The sequence below is a fragment of the Haliotis rufescens genome, unplaced genomic scaffold, assembly GCF_023055435.1.
Source record: "Haliotis rufescens isolate VD_foot unplaced genomic scaffold, xgHalRufe1.0.p SCAF_78, whole genome shotgun sequence".
In the NCBI taxonomy this organism is placed as follows: Eukaryota; Metazoa; Mollusca; class Gastropoda; order Lepetellida; family Haliotidae; genus Haliotis; species Haliotis rufescens.
In genome coordinates, this window is record NW_025964370.1 from 203,378 (window position 1) to 223,397 (window position 20,020).

The following is a 20,020-nucleotide window of genomic DNA, read 5'->3' on the forward strand; positions in this document are numbered from 1 at the left end:
AATATGGCCGGTCTTTAGAATATTGACGGTAATGGGAATATGGCCGGTCTTTAGAATATTGGCGGTAATGGGAATATGGCCGGCCTTTAGAATATTGGCGGTAATGGGAATATGGCCGGCCTTTAGAATATTGACGGTAATGGGAATGTGGTCGGCGATGCGAAAGTGATCTCTGAGCGTCAGGAAAATCTACTAACAAGTTTCCAAGATAAGTCTGACATTTACGTGAAGTCTTCCTACACACCCTGTAACGCTAGTTACCTACCGGGGAGACGGTGGAGATAGCAACGTACGTACACAACTGTAATCTAAAACCACCAGTTAGGATATGGATATCGCCTCCATAACGCAATGGGGAAACAGATTATACTCACAGGAGAATTTCTAATTTCACTGTGGTACAATCACACTGCAGAAACAATAGTATTCGCTGTACTTAGTATTTCACAACATAATTATTGCTTAATTCATCAGTTAGTTAAATTGTCGAAAAAATTAATTAAATAGAATTACATTATTTAGAATATGTGTTGTAAACATTGGGATGCGCGACATACCTGGTGTAAACATAGCGATCCGTGAACAAAACAGTTAGGTATGTATTCGTTGAAGAGACCGTTCAGGCGACCACGTGACCCAACGCATGTGACGTCACTATTCATTCGTATCACATAGTTTTTGCCACCATTGTTTGTCCATGCCAGACATGAAAGACGGACACGTTCCTGGAGCAAACCAAGAGCATATGAATCTACCCAGACAGGATTCAGGTAGAGAACAAATGCGCCTTAAAATAACTTTTGTTTGTTTGTTTCTTGTTTAACACCGCACTCAGCAATATTCCAACTATATACTATTCTTTTCAAGTTTCTATGGGATAATAAACCAGACAAAATAAAGAGAACAATTGCTTGTAAACCTATTTCCCCAGGAGGACTTGGTATGATAGATATTTTTGAATATGTTGACACTTTGAAAATAATCTGGATAAAAAAGTTACTAAATGTGGATTTGGAAAATTTTAATGACTAATACTGCTCTTGAATTTCCTGATTTACTATTTATGGGAAGTGATTTTCCACTTAAGCTTGCTAAAAAAATATATAAACCAATTTTGGAAAGATAGTTTTACTGCCTTTTCTAAATATAGTAATAAAATAAACCCAATAATTAAGAAGAGTTCCTAAGGGAACCCCTGCTATACCAATAAAAATATTACTATAAATGGCAAATCATTCGATAACAAAACCTTTCATCTCAATAACATACACAGCATACATTGCTTGCTAAACAATGATGGAAATTTTATGACCTCAAGATGCATATTGTTGACAACTGTCTATGTACTTTCTGTAATGCCGAGCCAGAATCTATCCAACATCTGTTTTGGGACTGTAGCGTAAGCAAAAACGGAAAAGATTTTCACAATGGATTGAATCCAAGTATCCACATACTGGCAAGATAAATCTTACTTCAGACCGTAATACTTTTTGGCTTTTCAAAAAATGTCCACACCGATGATAATTTTGATCTGATACTCTTATTGGCCAAATTTCACATTTACAGATGCAAAATGAAAAATAACCAACCAACCATTACACATTTCCAAAATGAGGTTAAATATTATTATCAAATAGAAAAATATAGACACTTTAATAAAGCCAAACAGACTGAATTCTATATGAAATGGGCTTCTTATGAAAACCTTTTGAAAATATAAATATTTGCTATTCCAAAACTTTACTAAATATATATCCTGCATTCTGTCTTCATAAATACTTAAAGCTTCTAGTGAGTGTGAATCTGTGTATGGATGTGTGCGAATGACATGTACTTGCTTAAAAAGACCCTGGTGATGTACAATGAGTTCTACCAAAACATGATGTACTTTTATTAAAAAAATATATACATAAAAAATATTTAAAAAATATTCCAACTATATAATGGTGGGCAGTAGATAATAATCTGGACCAGACAATCCAGTGATTGGCATCATGAACATTGATCTACGCAATATGTATAAGATGACATACATGAACCAAATCAGTGAGCCTGACCACCCGATCCTGTTAGTCGCCTCTTACGTAAGCATAATTGCTTATATTTATAAACGCAAAATGCATTTCCAGAAAGATAGAGATAGAAAACTTCAAATTACGAATGTAATTCAAAAACTCTTGTTCTACAAAGAATCATTTGAAGAAAGACGACGCAAGCAGCTGCACATTTCTCTGTTATAACATTCCCGCATGTTCACATGGCAACACCTGAACGATTACATCAGAGTGTTATGTTCACATGGCAACGCCTGAACTATTACCCCAGAGTGTAATGTTCACATGGCAACGCCTGAACTATTACCTCAGAGTGTAATGTTCACATGACAACGCCTGAACTATTACCTCAGAGTGTAATGTTCACATGGCAACACCTGAACTATTACCTCAGAGTGTAATGTTCACATGGCAACGCCTGAACTATTACCCCAGAGTGTAATGTTCACATGGCAACACCTGAACGATTACCCCAGAGTGTAATGTTCACATGGCAACACCTGAACTATTACCTCAGAGTGTAATGTTCACATGGCAACACCTGAACTATTACCCCAGAGTGTAATGTTCACATGGCAACACCTGAACGATTACCTCAGAGTGTAATGTTCACATGGCAACACCTGAACGATTACCTCAGAGTGTAATGTTCACATGGCAACGCCTGAACTATTACCCCAGAGTCTAATGTTCACATGGCAACACCTGAACTACTACCTCAGAGTGTAATGTTCACATGGCAACACCTGAACTATTACCTCAGAGTGTAATGTTCACATGGCAACGCCTGAACTATTACCTCAGAGTGTAATGTTCACATGGCAACACCTGAACTATTACCTCAGAGTGTAATGTTCACATGGCAACGCTTGAACTATTACCTCAGAGTGTAATGTTCACATGGCAACACCTGAACTATTACCTCAGAGTCTAATGTTCACATGGCAACACCTGAACTATTACCTCAGAGTGTAATGTTCACATGGCAACGCCTCAACTATTACCTCAGAGTGTAATGTTCACATGGCAACGCCTGAACTATTACCTCAGAGTGTAATGTTCTGGATTTTATCTTGTATTATCAAACACTGGAATACCGCTCTAGATTGCGGAATTTAATCTAGCTGTCATATTGTTGCTCTGGCATGTGGTAGAGGTGGCTCCAGCACACATGCTTCCAGCCAGATATGGCGTATCGCTTCGCACATTGATGCGGCAGTGACTGATAAGGGATGCTTCGTAATAATTACATTCTTGTTCTTTCGACACAACTGAGATAAATAATCTCATGTAGTGCGCGGAGTTCTGCCGCAGGGCAGTGCGCGGAGTCTGCGTCTGGTTTGGTGATTGTTGTCTGAGGGCAGGTGTTTTTCCAGCACTGAAGTAAATCTGTAAGAGACTGAACACCCCTGAACCATAGACAGCTCATGTCAACGTACACCCACCACATTTTCACCCGTCACGTTCACCCATCCACACCCGTCACGTTTACACATTCACACAAGTCACGTTCACCCATTCACACAAGTCACGTTTACACATTCAAACCCCTCACATTCACATATTCACACACGTCACATTCTCACCCGTCACTTTCACACACGCCACGTTCATACGTTCAGACTCACCCGTAGCATTCACGCATTCACACATGCCACGTTCACACATTCACACAAGTCACGTTCACACACGCAACGTTCATACGTTCACACATTCACACAAGTCACGTTCACACATTCAAACCCCTCACATTCACACAAGTCACGTTCACACACGCCACGTTCATACGTTCACACATTCACACAAGTCACGTTCACACATTCACACATGCTACGTTCACAAACGCCACGTTCACACACGCCACGTTCACACATTCACAAAAGTCACGTTCACACATTCACACAAGTAGCGTTTACACATTCAAACCCCTCACATTCACATATTCACACACGTCACATTCTCACCCGTCACTTTCACACACGCCACGTTCATACGTTCATACTCACCCGTAGCATTCACGCATTCACACAAGTCACGTTCACACACGTCACATTCTCACCCGTCACCTTCACACAAGTCACGTTCATACATTCAAACCCCTCACATTCACATATTCACACATCCATACACGTCACGTTCACACATTCACACACGTAACGTTCGCACAGTGTCTACATTAGCAGTACACGTGTGTGTGGCGTGTCTACTTTAGCAGTACACGTGTGTGTGTGGAGTGTCTACATTAGCAGTAAACGTGTGTGTGTGGAGCGTCTACATTAGCAGTACACGTGTGTGTGTGGAGCGTCTACAATAGCAGTACACGTGTGTGTGTGGAGTGTCTACATTAGCAGTACATGTATGCGGAGTGTCTACATTAGCAGTACAAGTGGGTTTGGGGTGTCTAGATTAGCAGTACACGTGTGTGTGTGGAGTGTCTACATTAGCAGTACACGTATGCGGAGTGTCTACATTAGCAGTACACGTATGCGGAGTGTCTACATTAGCAGTACAAGTGGGTTTGGGGTGTCTACATTAGCAATACACGTGTCTCTGTGGTGTGTCTACATTAGCAGTACACGTGTGTGTGTTGAGTGTCTACATTAGCAGTACACGTGTGCGGAGTGTCTACATTAGCAGTACACGTGTGTGGGGCGTCTACATTAGCAGTACACGTGTGTGTGTGGAGTGTCTACATTAGCAGTACACGTGGGTGTGTGGAGTGTCTACATTAGCAATACACGTGGGTTTGGGGTGTCTACATTAGCAGTACACGTGTGTGTGTGGAGTGCCTACATTAGCAGTACACGTTGGTGTGTGGAGTGTCTACAATAGCAGTACACGTGTGTGGAGCGTCTACATCAGCAGTACACGTGTGTGTGTGGAGTGTCTACATTAGCAGTACACGTGGGTGTGTGGAGTGTCTACATTAGCAATACACGTGGGTTTGGGGTGTCTACATTAGCAGTACACGTGTGTGTGTGGAGTGCCTACATTAGCAGTACACGTTGGTGTGTGGAGTGTCTACAATAGCAGTACACGTGTGTGGAGCGTCTACATTAGCAGTACACGTGTGTGTGTGGAGTGCCTACATTGGCAGTACAAGTGGGTTTGGGGTGTCTACATTAGCAGTACACGTGTGTGTGAGGAGTGTCTACATTAGCAGTACACGTGGGTTTGGGGTGTCTACTTTACGGTACATGTGTTTGTGTGGAGTGCCTACATTAGCAGTACACGTGTGTGTGTGGAGTGTCTACATTAGCAGTACACATGTGTGTGTGGAGTGTCTACATTAGCAGTACACGTGTGTGGAGCGTCTACATTAGCAGTACACGTGTGTGTGTGGAGTGTCTACATTAGCAGTACAAGTGGGTTTGGGATGTCTACATTAGCAGTACACGTGTGTCTGTTGTGTGTCTACATTAGCAGTACACGTGTGTGTGTTTAGTGTCTACATTAGCAGTACACGTGTGCGGGGTGTCTACATTAGCAGTACACGTGTGTGGGGCGTCTACATTAGCAGTACACGCGTGTGTATGGAGTGTCTTCATTAGCAGTACACGTGGGTTTGGGGTGTCTACATTAGCAGTACACGTGTGTGTGTGGAGCGTCTACATTAGCAGTACACGTGTGTGTGTGGAGCGTCTACATTAGCAGTATACGTGTGTGTGTGTGGAGTGCCTACATTAGCAGTACACGTGTGTTTGTGGAGTGTCTACATCAGCAGTACACGTGGGTGTGTGGAGTGTCTACATTAGCAGTACACGTGTGTGTGTGTGGATTGTCTACATGAGCAGTACACGTGGGTTTGGGGTGTCTACATTAGCAGTACACGTGTGCGGAGAGTCTACATTAGCAGTGCACGTGTGCGAAGTGTCTACATTAGCAGTGCACGTGTGTGGGGTGTTAACATTAGCAGTACACGTGTGTGTGTGTGTGTGTGTGGAGAGCCTACATTAGCAGTACATGTGTGTGTCTGTCTGTGTGTGTCTTTGTGGAGAGTCTACATTAGACGTACATGTGTGTGGAGAGTCTACCTTAGCAGGTCACGTGTGTGTGTGGAGTGTCTATATTAGACGTACACGTGTGTGTGTGGAGTGTCTATATAAGACGTACACGTGTGTGGATAGTCTACTTTAGCAGTGCACGTGTGTGGGGTGTTAACATTAGCAGTACACGTGTGTGTGTGTGGTGCGGATACATTAGTAGTACACGTGTGTGTGGTGCGTCTATATTAGCAGTACACGTGTGTCGATGAGAGAGTAAATGGTAGTTCACTTTAGCAGGCAACTTGACAGGTATTTCTACGGTGTCGGTACACACATGTTAACCTTGGGTCAAGCTCTCCGTTCTTTTAATAACTTTGGTCGGAAAACAAAATCCCACTTCACCGTGATTTAATAACACCTCTCCAAAGGCCATGCAGTAATCTACGTTAACTCTTAACCCAGCAGGGTGACAGTCAGTAGATACGCTGTCTGTAAATAGCTCTGATATATATTAGTAGCTACTCTATCTGTATTGAATGTAAGTGATATGAGTTGAACCGCTTACTGAACCATCTCACCATCAGCCATAAGATCCGGGGTAGAATAGGTCTTCTGCACCTCGTGCTTGCCGTAAAAGGCGACTATGCTTGTCATAAGAGGCGACTAGCGGGGTCGGGTGGTCAGGCTCGCTGACTTGGTAGGTGCATGACATCGATCCCAGTTGTGTTGTCATGATATTAATCACTGGATTTTCTGGTCCAGGCGAGATTATATACAGACCGCCGTCTTTTAGCTGGAATATTGCTGAGTTCGGCGTTAAACAACAAACCGACCAAACCAACCACCCTCAGCTGTACCACCGACCAGTCCCCGATACAACAGACTCTGTTACATTCCGCTGACCGACCCACCCTCAGCTGTACCACCGACCAGTCCCCGATACAACAGACTCTGTTATATTCCGCTGACCGACCCACCCTCAGCAGTACCACCGACCAGTCCCCGATACAACAGACTCTGTTACATTCCGCTGACCGACCCACCCTCAGCTGTACCACCGACCAGTCCCCGATACAACAGACTCTGTTATATTCCGCTGACCGACCCACCCTCAGCAGTACCACCGACCAGTCCCCGATACAACAGACTCTGTTACATTCCGCTGACCGACCCACCCTCAGCAGTACCACCGACCAGTCCCCGATACAACAGACTCTGTTATAGTCCGCTGACCGACCCACCCTCAGCAGTACCACCGACCAGTCCCCGATACAACAGACTCTGTTACATTCCCCTGACCGACCCACCCTCAGCAGTACCACCGACCAGTCCCCGATACAACAGACTCTGTTACATTCCCCTGACCGACCCACCCTCAGCTGTACCACCGACCAGTCCCCGATACAACAGACTCTGTTACATTCCCCTGACCGACCCACCCTCAGCAGTACCACCGACCAGTCCCCGATACAACAGACTCTGTTACATTCCGCTGACCGACCCACCCTCAGCAGTACCACCGACCCACCCTCAGCAGTACCACCGACCAGTCCCCGATACAACAGACTCTGTTACATTCCCCTGACCGACCACCCTCAGCTGTACCACCGACCAGTCCCCGATACAACAGACACTGTTCCATTCCGCTGACCGACCCACCCTTTGCTGTTCCCGCTGAATGCGTCAATATGTCCGTTCTATCATGTTGCCGGAGCCCAGACTCTCCAGCGACAACTCGGCCTTTTGGGAATCTATACATGTAAATTACAGGGCCTGCCAATCAAAGCTGAGATTGGTGCAATAAGCCACGACTCATCCAGTGTAATCTGACACGTGAGTGACAGCGAAATTGTAATCAACGTAATGTACTTTAGTAATCCGCCATTAGCTCATGACATTTGCCAACATTCGCTCAGGCTTTGGGGTCAGTGATGAAAGACCAGATAGCATCTCAGCGGAATCCTTTGTTATTGATGATGTTGGTGTTGCATAATTCAGCTGACATAATTAGCCTTGTTATCGTTATCGTTATATTGGTCTGGGTCAGGACGCGGATACATTGCTATTACATCACATGGGAGCCAAGCCGATCTCGCAGGTTCCGTGTCGTCATGGGGAATAAATGGCAGGTTTACTGGACCGGGTTAACTTGGCAGGTTTACTGGGCAGGTTTACTGGGCAGGGTTTACTGGGCAGGGTTTACTGGGCAGGGTTTACTGGGCAGGGTTAACTTGGCAGGTTTACTGGGCAGGGTTTACTTGGCAGGTTTACTGGGCAGGGTTTACTGGGCAGGGTTTACTGGGCAGGGTTTACTGGGCAGGGTTTACTTGGCAGGGTTTACTGGGCAGGTTTACTTGGCAGGGTTTACTGGGCAGGTTTACTGGACCGGGTTTACTGGGCAGGTTTACTGGGCAGGGTTTACTGGGCAGGTTTACTTGGCAGGGTTTACTTGGCAGGGTTTACTTGGCAGGGTTTACTGGGCAGGTTTACTTGGCAGGGTTTACTGGGCAGGTTTACTTGGCAGGGTTTACTTGGCAGGTTTAATTGGCAGGGTTTACTTGGCAGGTTTACTTGGCAGGGTTTACTGGGCAGGTTTACTTGGCAGGGTTTACTGGGCAGGTTTACTTGGCAGGGTTTACTGGGCAGGTTTACTTGGCAGGGTTTACTTGGCAGGTTTACTGGGCAGGGTTTACTGGGCAGGTTTACTGGACCGGGTTTACTGGGCAGGGTTTACTTGGCAGGGTTTACTTGGCAGAGTTTACTTGGCAGGGTTTACTTGGCAGGGTTTACTGGGCAGAGTTTACTGGGCAGGGTTTACTTGGCAGGTTTACTTGGCAGGGTTTACTGGGCAGGGTTTACTGGGCAGGGTATACTTGGCAGGTTTACTTGGCAGGGTTTACTGGGCAGAGTTTACTGGGCAGGGTTTACTTGGCAGGTTTACTGGGCACGGTTTACTTGGCAGGTTTACTAAATTACAGATGGAGATTTAAAACTAGCATGCAACCATAAAATTTGGACTATTCCTAACAATACAAATAGAGAAACCAAAGTACTTTGAAGCATGTAGTCTTAATACTCTCATGGGTTCGTCTGAGATACGGTGTGTTGGAGACAGGGTTTGTTAGAGACAGGTTTTGTCTGAAATAGGGTTTTTCTTACACAGGTTATGTCTGATATAGGGTTTGTCTGAGATAGGTTTTGTCTGAGAAAGGTTTGCCGACAAAGGGTTTGTCTGAAAAAGTGTTTTTCTGAGATAGGGTGTGTTAGAGACAGGTTTTGTCTGAAATAGGGTTTGTCTGAAACAGGTCTTGTCTGACATAAGGTTTGTCTGAGAAAGTGTTTGTCTGAGATAGTGTTTGTCTGAGAAAGTGTTTGTCTGAGACAGCGATGAGTACAGTTGGCCAGTCCTGTAGTGAGGGTCCCTACTGACCACTGCATGACAGCCTGCCTCTGTTCCTGTAGTGATGGTCCTACTGACCACTGCATGACAGCCTGCCTCTATTCCTGTCCCGCCTGCTTTGTGGGGACACAGTCCGCCACGTTTGTTCAATAAACAAGTATTTAGCCTGTAGACACAGAGATATCTCACCCCTGCCTGTACAGACCCAAGCCGAGGCCAGGGACAAGTCAAGGTCGGCGGGGTTTCATCTATTTCTGATCACCTCTTTGCCTTCTGCACACGCACATATATACTTGGTATCCGGTAACGGACATTCGTGTATTCACTCGCGAAAGCAACACCATACTTTATGTCAGGTATTACTTTGAAATTCGTACTTATGACTTTCACCACAAACGACATTATCATGTTTTTAACTTACATTGTTCCCTGTTTCCACAAGTAAAGACTTTAAGTCACGGGCTGCTGACAATGGGTTAGACGAAAGGATAACGTCTGGCATATGTTTCTTTTAAGAAAGACTCTTCTAGAATTGACATAGCTTTCACAGAACTCATGTGACATGTAAACTAAAAGTAATATCGTATGTGTATTAGTCGATTTGAGTTTCACCATTCGGTTTTCACCAGGTTCTGAACATGCAATACTAATCATAAACATACACGTATGCCATCGGTAGTATCCGCGAGCAGTCACATTGTCAGATTAACAGTCACATTCACAGCTACGTTCACAGTCACATTCACAGCCACATTCACAGTCACATTCACAGCTACATTCGCAGTCACATTCACAGTTAGATTAACAGTCACATTCACAGCCACATTGGTAGCAACATTCACAGTTAGATTAACAATCACATTCACAGCCACATTCACAGCCACATTCACATTCACAGTCTGATTCATAGTCAAATTCACAGCCACAGTCACATTCACAGTCTGATTCATAGTCAAATTCACAGCCACAGTCACATTCACAGCCACAGTCACATTCACAGTCAGATTCACGGCATATTCACAGCCACATTCACAGTTACATTCACAGTGAGATAAATAGCTTCTTTCAGTCAGATTAACAGAGACATTCACAGCCACACTTACAGTCACATTCACAGCCACATTCACAGTCAGATTAACAAAGACATTCACGGCCACATTCACATTCAGTTTCCCAGTCTGATTTACAGTCACATTCACAGTCAGAACACAGCCACATTCACAGCCACATTCAGAGTCAGATTCACAGTTAGGTTAGGATTCAAAGTCAGATTAACAGACACATTCATATTCAGATTAACAGACATATTCACAGTTAGATTAGCAGAGACATTCACATTCAGATTCACAGTCTGATTTACAGTAACATTCACAGCCGGATCCACACTCATATTCACCGTCAGATTTGCACACGGTTTGTAACGTGTATACTAAAGCATCCATAACTGTTACAGCCGACATAATTCTGGTTACTGTGTAACGTGTGTACTAACGCATCTATAACTGTTACAGACAATTGACTCCCGGTTACTGTGTAACGTATGTACTAACGCATCTATAACTGTTACAGACAATTGACTCCTGGTTACTGTGTGACGTGTGTACTAACGCATCTATAACTGTTACAGCCGACAGACTCCTGGTTACTGTGTAACGTATGTACTAACACATCTATAACTGTTACACCCAGTTGACTCCTAGGTACTGTGTAACGTGTGTACTAACGCATCTGTAACTGTTACAGCCAGCTGACTCCTGGTTACTGTGTAACGTGTGTACTAACGCATCTATAACTGTTACAGCCAGCTGACTCCTGGTTACTTTGTAACGTGTGTACTAACGCATCTATAACTGTTACAGCCAACTGACTCCTGGTTACTTTGTAACGTGTGTACTAACGCATCTATAACTGTTACAGCCAACTGACTCCTGGTTACTGTGTAACGTATGTACTAACACATCTATAACTGTTACAGCCGACAGACTCCTGGTTACTGTGTAACGTATGTACTAACACATCTATAACTGTTACACCCAGTTGACTCCTGGTTACTGTGTAACGTGTGTACTACCGCATCTGTAACTGTTACAGCCAGCTGACTCCTGGTTACTGTGTAACGTGTGTACTAACGCATCTATAACTGTTACAGCCAGCTGACTCCTGGTTACTTTGTAACGTGTGTACTAACGCATCTATAACTGTTACAGCCAACTGACTCCTGGTTACTTTGTAACGTGTGTACTAACGCATCTATAACTGTTACAGCCAACTGACTCCTGGTTACTGTGTAACGTATGTACTAACGCATCTATAACTGTTACAGCCAGCTGACTCCTGGTTACTGTGTAACGTGTGTACTAACGCATCTAGAACTGTTACACCCAGTTGACTCCTGGTTACTGTGTAACGTGTGTACTAACGCATCTATAACTGTTACAGCCAGCTGACTCCTGGTTACTGTGTAACGTATGTACTAACGCTTCTATAACTGTTACACCCAGTTGACTCCTGGTTACTGTGTAACGTGTGTACTAACGCATCTGTAACTGTTACAGCCAGCTGACTCCTGGTTACTGTGTAACGTGTGTACTAACGCATCTGTAACTGTTACAGCCAACTGACTCCTGGTTACTGTGTAACGTGTGTACTAACGCATCTGTAACTGTTACAGCCAGCTGACTCCTGGTTACTGTGTAACGTGTGTACTAAAGCATCCATAACTGTTACAGCCAACTGACTCCTGGTTACTGTGTAACGTGTGTACTAACGCATCTATAACTGTTACAGCCAACTGACTCCTGGTTACTGTGTAACGTGTGTACTAACGCATCTATAACTGTTACAGCCAGCTGATTCCTGGTCACTGTGTAACGTGTGTACTGACGCATCTATAACTGTTACAGCCAGCTGACTCCTGGTTAGTGTGTAACGTGTGTACTAACGCATCTATAATTGTTACAGCCAACTGACTCCTGGGTACTGTGTAACGTGTGTACTAACGCATCTATAACTGTTACAGCCAACTGACTCCTGGTTACTTTGTAACGTGTGTACTGACGCATCTATAACTGTTACAGACAATTGACTCCTGGTCACTGTGTAACGTATGTACTAACGCATCTATAACTGTTACAGCCAGCTGACTCCTGGTTACTGTGTAACGTGTGTACTAACGCATCTAGAACTGTTACACCCAGTTGACTCCTGGTTACTGTGTAACGTGTGTACTAACGCATCTATAACTGTTACAGCCAGCTGACTCCTGGTTACTGTGTAACGTATGTACTAACGCTTCTATAACTGTTACACCCAGTTGACTCCTGGTTACTGTGTAACGTGTGTACTAACGCATCTGTAACTGTTACAGCCAGCTGACTCCTGGTTACTGTGTAACGTGTGTACTAACGCATCTGTAACTGTTACAGCCAACTGACTCCTGGTTACTGTGTAACGTGTGTACTAACGCATCTGTAACTGTTACAGCCAGCTGACTCCTGGTTACTGTGTAACGTGTGTACTAAAGCATCCATAACTGTTACAGCCAACTGACTCCTGGTTACTGTGTAACGTGTGTACTAACGCATCTATAACTGTTACAGCCAACTGACTCCTGGTTACTGTGTAACGTGTGTACTAACGCATCTATAACTGTTACAGCCAGCTGATTCCTGGTCACTGTGTAACGTGTGTACTGACGCATCTATAACTGTTACAGCCAGCTGACTCCTGGTTAGTGTGTAACGTGTGTACTAACGCATCTATAATTGTTACAGCCAACTGACTCCTGGGTACTGTGTAACGTGTGTACTAACGCATCTATAACTGTTACAGCCAACTGACTCCTGGTTACTTTGTAACGTGTGTACTGACGCATCTATAACTGTTACAGACAATTGACTCCTGGTCACTGTTTAACGTGTGTACTAACGCATCTATAACTGTTACAGACAATTGACTCCTGGTCACTGTTTAACGTGTGTACTAACGCATCTATAACTGTTACAGCCAACTGACTCCTGGTTACTGTGTAACGTGTGTACTAACGCATCTAGAACTGTTACAGCCGACAGACTCCTGGTTACTGTGTAACGTGTGTACTAACGCATCTATAACTGTTACAGACAATTGACTCCTGGTTACTGTGTAACGTGTGTACTAACGCATTTATAACTGTTACAGCCGACAGACTCCTGGTTACTGTGTAACGTGTGTACTAACGCATCTATAACTGTTACAGACAATTGACTCCTGGTTACTGTGTAACGTGTGTACTAACGCATCTATAACTGTTACAGCCGACAGACTCCTGGTTACTGTGTAACGTATGTACTAACACATCTATAACTGTTACACCCAGTTGACTCCTGGTTACTGTGTAACGTGTGTACTACCGCATCTGTAACTGTTAAAGCCAGCTGACTCCTGGTTACTGTGTAACGTGTGTACTAACGCATCTATAACTGTTACAGCCGACAGACTCCTGGTTACTGTGTAACGTGTGTACTAACGCATCTATAACTGTTACAGCCAGCTGACTCCTGGTTACTGTGTAACGTGTGTACTAACACATCTATAACTGTTACAGCCAGCTGACTCCTGGTTACTGTGTAACGTGTGTACTAACGCATCTGTAACTGTTACAGCCAGCTGACTCGCGGGTTCTATGACTGGTATCATCCTTGATGAGAGTCCGGGATGTTTACTCGATCATCTTGTGTACGGAAAATCATCAGTTGCTAATGAGGTGACGGCACGTGAGCTGATGACGTGATGAAGGCTGCCATGTGATGAAATGACCGCACACTGTGAAACCGACTGAAGTGAACTGGAATTAAGAGTTTGAGTCTAACTACGAAGTATGTAAGGTACACCATCACTAGTTTTGGCTAAACAACCGTCACAGCAGTGGACAAATCTACTGTCTCTTCCTCCAAACAAGCCAGAGTCTGTTCTATCAGCTCGCAAGTTCTCTGCTTCAGTTTTTCTAGGATTCCAAAGACATCCTACTAGTGGACTACAAGGGGCGTTCAATAAGTTTTGCAACTTGGGCATTTGTGTTCACACAAACAATGTCAACTTGAGCATTTGTGTTCACACAAACAATGTCAAATTGTGGCAGGTGTGGCACTAGTCATAATATCAGGTTGACACGTGTCATAGCAAGTTCCAGACACAACAATAAGTTAGATGTGATGACTTCATTCACTTAAGGGTGGTCACAATCATAGATTCTCTCAAACATGAAGAACGCGCTGTAATAAAGTTCCTTACCAAGGAGGGATGCAAAGCAAAAGAAATTCATGATCGCTTGTGTAAAGTGATGGATGGGTAAGGATGCTCCCGACTATTCCACAGTTTGACGTTGGTCTCTAGTATTTAAGTATCTGAACTTTCTAGGGAATTCCAAATATCAGTTGGAACTGTTGCAACCATTATTCATGAGCATCTTAGTGTGTCCAAGGTATCTGCAAGATGGGTACCTAGTAACCTCAGAGCTCAAGATCGCCATCAAAGAACTGAAATCTATATCTCTATACTGCTGATCAAGCCGGATTTCTTTCTCGTCTAGTGACAGGTGATGAGACAGCACTGGGACCTAGAAACTAAATTGGAATCCATGCAATGGAAGCACCCCAATTCTCCGCCTCCGAGGAAGTTTCGCACTCAACCATCGGCTGGCAAGGCAATGGCCACCATATTTTGGGATGCAAGGGGCATATTACTGATTAATTACATTGCTACCAAAAACTACAATCAATGGACAGTATTATGCTAATTTAATGAAAGAATTGCGAAAATCTATTCGCAAGAAACGCCGTGGGATGTTAACACGTGGTATTCTACTTTTGCATGACAAGTCGAGAATTGCACAGGCCGCCATATGTAAATGTGGATTCGAACAGTTAAATCACCCACCCTACAGCCTAGACTTAGCCCCCAGTGACTATTTCCTGTTCTGGCAAATGAAATCTGCCCTACTTGAAAGACGCTTCCAGGATGACAAGGACATAAAGGCTGCCACAGAGGCGTGGTTAGAGGACCAATCTGCGGTGGTATTAAAAGTTTGAAGTACAAATGGAATAAGTGTATTGAGGTGAATGGAGATTATATTGAAAAATAAAAGTGCAAAAGATATTCTGCGACTTGGTCTGATATTGAAGTTGCAAAACTTATTGAACGCCCCTCGTACCTCACGAAAGTTCAGACCAATGGTTGCTAATATTCGGGTAATAGTTTAGGCAACAGTATATGTCCTGTTGACAATGCACATGTACACAAGTCTGTGGTCGCCATGGTTTCAATTCAAGAATATGGCTTTGAACTCAGTGAACATCTTCAATCTTTTCACCAGATTGGGCACCGTCAGATTTCTACCTCTTCCCAAGATGACATAGAACTCTCCGGTAATCATCATGAAAATGACGATGACGTCATTTCCGCTATGGATGACTTCTTATACCACCTGAAGAAACCTACTACATCCTGGGATCCTGGCTCGCAAGGATCGGTGGCAGAGAGTGTGGACCTCGGAGGGAGCAATAATCATATTTAGCAACCATCTCCATTAACGCTGTCCGACACAGGCTCAAACCTATTCAGGGACTATTTGTGTTTCTACACTTCAAGGATGTTTACAGTTAGTTGTACAGGTCAGACACAGTGCTTCACTGGTGGTAATGTTAGTGCATTTCTACTATATATCCGGGTATTCACTGATACCTGAACTTGTGTATATAGACTATATATTGGAAAGGGCTACCGAACATCAGATAATGTATTTGTTCTTAAAACATTAATAGATTCTACAAAAAGTAAAAACAATTTATGATGAAAAACACTACACACTTACAATACCAAAGACACTCAAGAAAGAAATATACTCTTTGAAAATTTATCCACACAAAATGTAAAAGTCATGAAAACAAATTATTTCATTATATTCTCCCAAGTTATGAAGCCATCAATATCAGTTACATTTGTTTCCATGTCCATCGTTTCTAGCAATAAATACCCCTTGATCTTAATCAACCGATGACATTGTATGTATACTATCATAAAATATGTAATATTGATTGGCTTTTTGCTACAGTATGTGTGCATAGATGTATATATGAATCATAATGTTTTGTCATTTAAAAAGAATGCATCTGTCCTATAACAGAATGTTTCTGCAATAAATATTATCCTATCTCATCTCATGATCTCACTTTCAGTCAATTCAGAAAGAAAACACAATTATCGGTCGCATCAAGAACAAGTGGTTCATGTGAATTGCGTCTGAAGTACATTGGACATGCCATCAGTTCCTCATCCCAGATGCTATGTGACACAGATAGCTGGCATCTCACTGACAAACACTTATCTTGATATACGCAGTCAGGATGGCCGCGGAACGGGTCAGGCCCTCATCAACTTGTAGCCCGAATATCAGATGTCTGGTATTGTCTGCTGATCTACCATGTATTATTTTGTCTCCAAAACTACAATATGTGATATGCTCCATAAATCTACGATGTATATTATTGTCTATAAATCTACGATGTCTAGTATTTTCTACCATGCTGACTTTGGATCAGCTGTGTTATTCAGAGCCTATCTCTGCCATGTACAGTAGCCCGGTGGCGTAACTCCTGCGATAATGTTTATCGTATGTGTATTTAATGGTGTTTTGCACATTAACGCGAGGAAAAAGATAACCGTGTTAGCGGAAGCGGTTTTCAAAGTGAAATATCCCCTGTATTGCAGGAGTCAGCTGTGCATGCGGTGACCTGTTTGGGAGAGCCTCTCTTCCGTGAGCACGTTGGGAGAAACATGGATTAGCGATGTGTTGGTATAGATCCTTATAACGTTGCATGGTCAGACTGAATAATGAACATGGTATTGCATTGTATATTTGAGGTGAAGGATTAACAGTAAAAGCAATTATCATGTTTATCCCTCTCAAGTATGATAATTGTGTCCACTATTATTCACTCACCTCCCATCAACCTGTACCCCATCCCAGACCACCCATCTCTCAGTGTTGAGTGTTTCCACTCCCCGCCCCCCTGTACCCCCTCCGAGACCCCCAGTGCACCCTCCAAGACCCCCTGTACCCCCCTCCCAGACCACCCATCTCTCAGTGCTGTCGAATGTTATAGGTTTCGTCAAGAACACTTCCTCCCTTGAGGGATGAAATGTCGTGTGTCTATTTAAGACTTATTTGCCCAATGTCAGCTAAACAAAGGAAGTAACAAGTTAGCAGAGACATGGACTTTGGGCATCCTGTAGTCCGATGTCTACGCCGGCAGCGCCCTCTATCGGCTCCTGCCTGTATCATGTCATCATTATGCCAGTCTTGATCTAGAACCTCTCAACATCTGTACCCCCGTTCCCCAGATGGCTAACACTATTTTACCCCATTTTACAGTTATTCTCGTCCCCGCGGAGTTTGTATACCTGAGTGTATCAGGTAAGCTATATTTCTGGAACGCCCTTTTGTTTTACAAGCATTTATTTGAGAACTATTTAGCATTAAACCAAACAAGCAAACTGTCTACAAATGTGGTAAGCGAGCATGTTATTTCAGGACGTTTAGTTAGGAGTAACTAACATGGCATGCTGACACTAACTGTCACCTGGGATGCTGACACTAACTGTCACCTGGGATGCTGACACTAACTGTCACCTGGGATGCTGACACTAACTGTCACCTGGGATGCTGACACTAACTGTCACCTGGGATGCTGACACTAACTGTCACCTGGGATGCTGACACTTACTGTCACCTTGGATGCTGACACTAACTGTCACCTGGGATGCTGACACTAACTGTCACCTGGGATGCTGACACTTACTGTCACCTGGGATGCTGACACTAACTGTCACCTGGGATGCTGACACTAACTGTCACCTGGGATGCTGACACTAACTGTCACCTGGGATGCTGACACTAACTGTCACCTGGGATGCTGACACTAACTGTCACCTGGGATGCTGAAACTTACTGTCACCTTGGATGCTGACACTAACTGTCACCTTGGATGCTGACACTAACTGTCAACTGGGATGCTGACACTAACTGTCACCTGGGATGTTGACACTAACTGTCACCTCGGATGCTGACACTTACTGTCACCTTGGATGCTGACACTAACTGTCACCTTGGATGCTGACACTAACTGTCAACTGGGATGCTGACACTAACTGTCACCTGGGATGTTGACACTTACTGTCACCTGGGATGCTGACACTAACTGTCGCCTGGGATGCTGACACAGTCACCTTGGATGCTGACACAGTCACCTTGGATGCTGACACTGACTGTCACCTCGGATGCTGACAGTAGGCTAACTTGGGATGCTGACAGTGGACTAGAAGAAGTGGTGGCATTGTTTAGTACTATTGGTTTGCCTAACCAGAAGTGTTCCCATTTGGTAGTGTATGTGTTTTTAACTTGTCCGCAAGTTTCTGGCAGTTATAACGTCTTGTAATGGCGTATATCGATTAACGAAATGCATTACCCCGCTGTGATATTTATCCTAAAAAATACCTGTGAAAAAATATTGTTTTGTTTCAGCAACAAACCCAGTGCAAAACCAATAAGGTTCACCGAGTTCCCTGGAGTTGTAGGGTGAGGAGTGGTGAAGAGCGGGAGGAACCGCGTGTTGATGGAGCTGACTGATGCTGGCCTTGACCAGACGCTGTACCTGGTCAAGTGATGCTAATTAGTGGGAGTAATGGAAGTCTCGAGTGAAACCAGTCTAGCTCGTGGAGTCCGCGATGAAAGACTGATGTCTAATTACCTGATAATGATTGGTTAAAATGAACCCATTACGCGCGAGTTTAACAGGTATACAGGAGTATTTAGCTTGTTACATTCCATTTGCATACACTTCTTCCATTTTCTGCACTGATCCACAGCCTCTCCTCCGCCCCCCCCCCCCCCCCCCCCCCCTATCCCTTTTCCTCGCCCCCTCCATCCGTCTTTATCTCCCCTCTCTCTTGCCCTCCCCACCCCCCATCAATAACCTCTCTTCGATCCCCTCTCTCTTCCCCCCCCCCCCATCCCCTCTCGATAGCCTCTCTCCCCTCTCTCTTTCTCTCTCCCTCTTCCTTCGTCTTTATCTCCTCTCTCTTTCCCTCTCCTCCTCTCTCCCTCTTCCTTCGTCTTTATCTCCTCTCTCTTTCCCTCTCCTCCTCTCCCTCTTTTCTCTAATCCGTCTCTTCCACCCTCCCTCTCGCTCTCTCTCTATCCTTCACTATCTGTGTCTCTTCTCTCTGTATGTGTCTCTCTCTCTTTCTCCCTCTCCCTCCCTCTCTCTCAAATTCTCTCCCTCCTCTCTTTCTATCACTGTCCATTTCTGGTGTCCCCCGCCGTGATATTGCGGCGTAAAACCATACTCACTCAGTCTTTCAATCCTTAGCGCGCACAATGTGCACGAACTTATCCGACTTGGCAGAGTCGGAGGAACGGTCAGAATGCTCATTTATTAAGACAGTCCTCACCACCAACAGTCCTGGAAGCTCTGTGATGCCAGCATAGTACACCAGACCTCAGGTTTACCGAAACTCCCTTTAACTTGACGAATCTTCTCCAC